The sequence below is a fragment of the Arachis stenosperma genome, chromosome 3 (assembly GCF_014773155.1).
Source record: "Arachis stenosperma cultivar V10309 chromosome 3, arast.V10309.gnm1.PFL2, whole genome shotgun sequence".
Taxonomy (NCBI): domain Eukaryota; kingdom Viridiplantae; phylum Streptophyta; class Magnoliopsida; order Fabales; family Fabaceae; genus Arachis; species Arachis stenosperma.
The window spans coordinates 68,850,945-68,858,516 of record NC_080379.1 but is presented as its reverse complement, the minus strand read 5'-3'; the positions used below and the strand labels follow the sequence as shown (position 1 = coordinate 68,858,516).

Sequence of the window (7,572 nt, the reverse complement as noted above, 5' to 3'; positions counted from 1 at the left end):
AACAGTTTTCATTTAAGAAAGGTGATGGATTCATATTCATAGCTTTAAGGCATAGACACTAAGACACTAATGATCATAAGACACAAACATGGATAAACATAAAGCACTAAAATTCGAAAAACAGAAAAATAAAGAACAAGGAGATTAAAGAACGGGTCCACCTTAGTGATGGCGGCTCTTTCTTTCTCTTGAAGATCCTATGGAGTGCTTGAGCTCCTCAATGTCTCTTCCTTGTCTTTGTTGCTCCTCTCTCATGATTCTTTGATCTTCTCTAATTTCATGGAGGATGATGGAGTGTTCTTGGTGCTCCACCCTTAGTTGTCCCATGTTGGAACTTAATTCTCCTAGGGAGGTGTTCAGTTGCTCCCAATAGTCTTGTGGAGGAAAGTGCATCCCTTGAGGTATCTTAGGGATCTCTTAATGAGAGGGGTCTCTTGTTTGCTCCATCTTCTTCTTAGTGATGGGCTTGAGGTCATGCCTTCTCAGTTGAACCGGCTTTGGATGCCATAAATGGTTATGGAAAAACAAAGAGCAATACTTTTACCACACCAAACTTAAAAGGTTTGCTCGTCCTCGAGCAAAAGAAGAAAGAAGAGAGTAGAGAAGAAGAAATGGAGGAGAGGGAGATGGCTTTGTGGTTAGGCCAAAAGGGGAAGAAGTAGTGGTTTGAATTTGGATGGTGAGGTAAGTGGGGATTTATGGAGGTGAGTGGTGAAGAGAGATGGGATTTGATAGGTGAGGGGTTTGTGGGGATCCTGTGGGGTCCACAGATCCTTAGGTGTCAAGGAAAAGTCATCCCTGCACCAAATGGCATCAAAAATCACGTTTTGAGCCAATTCTGGCGTTAAATGCCAGGTTGGTGCCCATTTCTGGCGTTTAACGCCAGGTTCTTGCCCTTTCCTGGCGTTTAACGCCAGTCTGGTGCCCCTTTCTGGCGTTAAACGCCCAGAATGGTGCCAGACTGGGCGTTAAATGCCCAACTGCTAGCCTCACTGGCGTTTAAACGCCAGTGAGTTCTTCCTCCAGGGTGTGCTGTTTTTCTTCCTGTTTTTCATTCTGGTTTTGCTTTTTTCATTGATTTTGTGACTTCTTATGATCATCAACCTACAAAAAAGATAAAATAACAAAAGGAAATAGTTAATTATAAAACATTGGGTTGCCTCCCAACAAGCGCTTCTTTAATGTCATTAGCTTGACAGAGGACTCTCATGGAGCCTCACAGATACTCAGCAACGTGGGAACCTCCCAACACCAAACTTAGAGTTTGAATGTGGGGGTTCAACACCAAACTTAGAGTTTGGTTGTGGCCTCCCAACACCAAACTTAGAGTTTGACTGTGGGGGCTCTGTTTGACTCTGATTTGAGAGAAGCTCTTCATGCTTCTTCTCCATGGTGACAGAGGGATATCCTTGAGCCTTAAACACCAAGGATTTTTCATTCACTTGAATGATCAGTTCACCTCCATCAACATCAATCACAGCTTTTGCTGTGGCTAGGAAGGGTCTGCCAAGGATGATGGATTCATCCATGCACTTTCCAGTCTCTAGGACTATGAAGTCAGTAGGGATGTAATGGTCTTCAACTTTTACCAGAACATTCTCTACAAGTCCATGAGCTTGTTTTCTTGAATTGTCTGCCATCTCTAGTGAGATTCTTGCAGCTTGTACCTCAAAGATCCCTAGCTTCTCCATTGCAGAGAGAGGCATGAGGTTTACACTTGACCCTAAGTCACACAAGGTCTTCTTTGAAGGTCATGGTGCCTATGGTACAAGGTATGGAAAACTTCCCAGGATCTTGCCTCTTTTGAGGCAATTTCTGCCTAGACAAGTCATCCAGTTCTTTGGTGAGCAAGGGAGGTTCATCTTCCCAAGTCTCATTTCCAAATAACTTGTCATTTAGCTTCATGATTGCTCCAAGGTATTTAGCAACTTGCTCTTCAGTGACATTCTCATCCTCTTCAGAGGAAGAATACTCATCAGAGCTCATGAAAGGCAGAAGTAAGTTCAATGGAATCTCTATGGTCTCATTTTGAGCCTCAGATTCCCATGGTTCCTCATTGGGGAACTCATTGGAGGCTAGTGCACGCCCATTGAGGCCTTCCTCAGTGGCGTCCACTTCCTCTCTTCCCTCTCTAGATTCGGCCATGGTTATGGCTTTGCACTCTCCTTTTGGATTTTCTTCTGTATTACTTGGGAGAGTACTAGGAGGGAGTTCAGTAACTTTCTTGTTCAGCTGTCCCACTTGTGCTTCCAAATTCCTAATGGAAGACCTTGTTTCATTCATGAAACTTTGAGTGGTTTTGATTAGATCAGAGACCATGGTTGCTAAGTCAGAGGGGTTCTGCTTAGCACTCTCTGTCTGTTGCTGAGAAGATGATGGAAAAGGCTTGCTATTGCTAAACCTGTTTCTTCCACCATTATTGTTATTGAAACCTTGTTGAGGTCTTTCTTGATTCTTCCATGAGAAATTTGGGTGATTTCTCCATGAAGAGTTATAGGTGTTTCCATAGGGTTCTCCTAGGTAATTCACCTCTTCCATTGAAGGGTTCTCAGGATCATAAGCTTCTTCCTTAGATGAAGCATCCTTAGTACTGTTTGGTGCATTTTGCATTCCAGACAGACTTTGAGAAATCAAATTGACTTGTTGAGTCAATATTTTATTCTGAGCCAAAATGGCGTTCAGAGTGTCAATCTCAAGAACTCCTTTCTTCTGATTAGTCCCATTGTTCACAGGATTCCTTTCAGAAGTGTACATGAATTGGTTATTTGCAACCATTTCAATTAGCTATTGAGCCTCTGTAGGCGTCTTCTTCAGATGAAGAGATCCTCCAGCAGAGCTATCCAAGGACATCTTAGATAGTTCAGAGAGACCATCATAGAAAATACCTATGATGCTCCATTCAGAAAGCATGTCTGAGGGACATTTTCTGATTAATTGTTTGTATCTTTCCCAAGCTTCATAGAGGGATTCTCCATCCTTCTGTCTGAAGGTTTGGACTTCCACTCTAAGCTTACTCCATCTTTGTGGTGGAAAGAACTTTGCCAAGAAGGCATTGACTAGCTTTTCCCAAGAGTCCAGGCTTTCTTTAGGTTGAGAGTCCAACCATGTCCTAGCTCTGTCTCTTACAACAAAAGGGAATAGCATCAGTCTGTAAACCTCAGGGTCAACCCCATTAGTCTTGACTGTGTCACAGATTTGCAAGAACTCAGCTAAAAACTGATGAGGATCTTCCAATGGAAGTCCATGGAACTTGCAATTCTGTTGCATTAGAGAAACTAATTGAGGCTTAAGCTCAAAGTTGTTTGCTCCAATGGTAGGGATAGAGATGCTTCTCCCATAGAAGTTGGGAGTAGGTGCAGTAAAGTCACCCAGCACCTTCCTTGCATTGTTGGCATTGTTGTTGTTTTCGGCTGCCATGTGTTCTTCTTCTTTGAAGAATTCGGTCAGGTCCTCTAAAGAGAGTTGTGTTTTGGCTTCTCTTAGCTTTCTCTTCAAGGTCCTTTCAGGTTCAGGGTCAGCTTCAACAAGAATGCCTTTGTCTTTGTTCCTGCTCATATGAAAGAGAAGTGAACAAGAAAATATGGAATCCTCTATGTCACAGTATAGAGATTCCTTGAGGTGTCAGAGGAAGAAGAGAAATAGAAGACAGAAGTAGAAAATTCGAACTTATCAAAGAAGATTGAGTTCGAATTTTGCATTAAGGGATAGTGTTAGTCCATAAACAGAAGGATGTGAGAAGAAGGGAAGTAATTTTCGAAAATTAAGTAAAAGATTTTGAAAAATTTTTGAAAACACTAATTGATTTTCGAAATAAGAGTGGGAAAGAAATCAAGTGATTTTTGAAAAAGATTTTGAAATTAGAAGTTAAAAAGATTTGATTGAAAACTATTTTGAAAAAGATGTGATTAAGAAGATATGATTGGTTTAAAAAAAATGTGATTGAGAAAATATGATTTGAAAACAATTTTAAAAGATATGATTTGAAAACAATTTGAAAAGATATGATTTTAAAAAATTAATGACTTGCCTAACAAGAAAAGATATGATTCAAACATAAAACCTTCCTCAACAGGAAAGAAAAAAATGTTCAATCAAATCATTAATTGTTAGTAAGTATCTTTGAAAAAGGAAAGAAATTGATTTTGAAAAAGATTTGATTGAAAAGATTTGATTTGAAAAAGATTTGATTTTGAAAAACTTTGAAAACTTGAAAAAAAAATTGATTTGAAAACAAAATCTTCCCCCTAGCACCATCCTGGCGTTAAACGCCCAGAATGGTATACATTCTGGCGTTTAACGCCCAAAATGCACCCTTTTTGGGCGTTAAACGCCCAACCAGGTACCCTGGCTGGCGTTTAAACGCCAGTCTGTCCTTCTTCACTGGGCGTTTTGAACGCCCAGCTTTTTCTGTGCAATTCCTCTGCAGCATGTTATGAATCTTCAATTCTCTTGTATTATTGACTTGAGAAGACACAAATTGAAAATATTTTTGGATTTTTATCAGTAAGAAATAACCAAAATGCAATTGAAATCAAATAACAATGCATGCAAGACACCAAACTTAGCAGTTTGCATACTACTGACACTAATGAGAATGCATATGAGACACATAAACACTCAAGTCAAGAGAATTCAAAGATCAAAACAAGGAAATCATCAAGAACATCTTGAAGATTAATGAAGACACATGCATGAATGCAATAAGAACAGAAACATGCAATTGATACTAAGCTTAAGATGAGACTCTAGACTCAAACAAGACATATTTTTGGATTTTATGATTTTGTAATTTTTTCGTGTTTTTTCGAAAATTAAGTGAAAAGGAAAATAAAGGTATCAAAATTCTTAATGAGAATTCCAGGAATCATGCAATGTTAGTCTAAAGCTTTAGTCTAAAGGAATTAGACATAGCTAGCTAAGCTTCAGCAAGACATTGCATTCAAGAGCTAAATTGATGATGATCAATCAGCTTTGGTGATGATAAGAACATCACCTTGAAACACTAGAATTCATTCTTAAGAACTCTGAAGAAAAATAATACCTAATCTAAGCAACAAGATGAACCGTCAGTTGTCCATACTCAAGAACAATCCCCGGCAACGGCGCCAAAAACTTGGTGCACGAAATTGTGATCAATACTTTTCAAAACATAAACAATCCCTAGTAATGGCTCCAAAGACTTGGTGCTCAATACCATGGCATAAACACAACTTCGCACAACTAACCAGCAAGTGCACTGGGTCGTCCAAGTAATAAACCTTACGCGAGTAAGGGTCGATCCCACGGAGATTGGTGGTATGAAGCAAGCTATGGTCATCTTGTAAATCTCAGTCAGGCAGACTCAAATGGGTATAGTGATAAACGAATAAAGCATAAAGATAAAGATAGAGATACTTATGTATATCATTGGTGTAAGAGCTTCAGACAAGCGTATGAAGATGCCTTCCCTTCCGTCTCTCTGCTTTCCTACTGCCTTCATCCAATCCTTCTTACTCCTTTCCATGGCAAGCTTGTGTAGGGTTTCACTGTTGTCAGCAGCTACCTCCCATCCTCTCAGTGAAAATACGTCCCTGATGCTCTGTCACAGCATAGGCTAATCATCTGTCGGTTCTCGTTCAGGCCGGAATAATATCCATTGATACTTTTGCGTCTGTCACTAACGCCCTAGCCTGCTAGGAGTTTGAAGCACGTCACAGTCATTCAATCATTGAATCCTACTCAGAATACCACAGACAAGGTGAGACCTTCCGGATTCTCTTGAATGCCGCCATCAGTTCTCGCCTATACCACGAAGACTCTGATCTCACGGAATGGCTGGCTCGTTTGTCAGGCGAGCACTCGGTTGTCAGGCGATCAACCATGCATCGTGCAATCAGAAATCCAAGAGATATTCACTAAGCCTCGAATGCTTGTAGAACAAGAGTGGTTGTCAGTCACTTTATTCATGGGTGAGAATGATGATGGGCGTCAATCATCACCTTCATCAAGTTGAAGAACAAGTGATATCTTGGACAAAGAACAAGCGGAATTGAATAGAAGAACAATAGTAATTGCATTAATACTCGAGGTACAGCAGAGCTCCACACCTTAATCTATGGTGTGTAGAAACTCCACCGTTGAAAATACATAAGAACAAGGTCTAGGCATGGCCGTGAGGCCAGCCTCCCAATGATCTAAGAACTAGATGTCCAAAGATGATAAATACAATAGTAAAAGGTCCTATATATAGAGAACTAGTAGCCTAGGGTGTACAGAGATGAGTAAATGACATAAAAATCCACTTCCGGGCCCACTTGGTGTGTGCTTGGGCTGAGCAATGAAGCATTTTCGTGTAGAGACTCTTCTTGGAGTTAAACGCCAGCTTTTATGCCAGTTTGGGCGTTTAACTCCCAATTAGGTGCAAGTTCCGGCGTTTAACGCTGGAATTTCTTGAGGTGACTTTGAACGCCGGTTTGGGCCATCAAATCTTGGGCAAAGTATGGACTATCATATATTGCTGGAAAGCCCAGGATGTCTACTTTCCAACGCCGTTGAGAGCGCGCCAATTGGGCTTCTGTAGCTCCATAAAATCCACTTCGAGTGCAGGGAGGTCAGAATCCAACAGCATCTGCAGTCCTTTTGAGTCTCTGGATCAGATTTTTGCTCAGATCCCTCAATTTCAGCCAGAAAATACCTGAAATCACAGAAAAAAACACAAACTCATAGTAAAGTCCAGAAAAGTGAATTTTAACTAAAAACTAATAAAAATATAATAAAAACTCAACTAAATCATATCAAAAACATACTAAAAACAATGCCAAAAAGCGTACAATTTATCCGCTCATCAGTCTCCTTTAAGTTTTTTTTTTTTTGTAGTCCTCTTTCTTGGATCTTTGTCAGATCTTTTTCAGGGACTACTTGTATAACTTTTTAGCGGTAGGAGTTCGACTTGGTTATGTCGGTCTCCTTTAAGTTATTTTTTGTAGTCATCTTTCTTGGATCTTTGTCAGATCTCTTTCAGGGACTACTTGTATAACTTTTTAGTGGTAGGAGTCCGACTTGGTTATGTCGGTCTCCTTTAAGTTATTTTTTGTAGTCCTCTTTCTTGGATCTTTGTCAGATCTCTTTCAGGGACTACTTGTATAACTTTTTGTTTTAGGCTGACTTTGTTATGTCAGGCCCTTCTAAGTTAAAGTAATCCTCTTTAATAGGGTTGGCCAGACCTCTTTCCAGGGTTTACTTATAACTTGGGTTGACTTGGTCCGACTTCCGAACGTCGGCCAGTCTTTAAGTTATTATATTAGCTGTCCGTAAGACCTCGTCAGGTTCTTTTTTGGATTGCTTCCGATAACTTCTTACATTATTTTGTGTTCATCGTTGCCAATTTGTAGAAACTGGTTGGCATCTTTAGATCGTCCTTTGGGTGAATCGCGTTTTCACCTTTATCGGACGGTTATCTTTATCGTGGTCGTGTAGTGAATTTGTTTTTCACTTTCTGCCGACCTGTTGGTTTATAATCGAACGATGAATACTTTAGATTAATGCGTCTTGGAATCTTGTAGAATATCTCAGTAAACTTTATTCAAAGAAAAA

The 7,572-nt window shown here is 40.0% G+C and overlaps 1 non-coding gene across 1 annotated transcript; it reads left to right on the top strand.

The window, feature by feature from the left end:
- Nucleotides 1-2,904: 2,904 nt before the first annotated feature.
- Nucleotides 2,905-3,012, top strand: LOC130971333 (small nucleolar RNA R71). Its single transcript, XR_009082557.1, has one exon. It is a non-coding gene; the product is annotated as a small nucleolar RNA R71 (small nucleolar RNA).
- The last annotated feature ends 4,560 nt before the right edge of the window (nucleotides 3,013-7,572 follow it).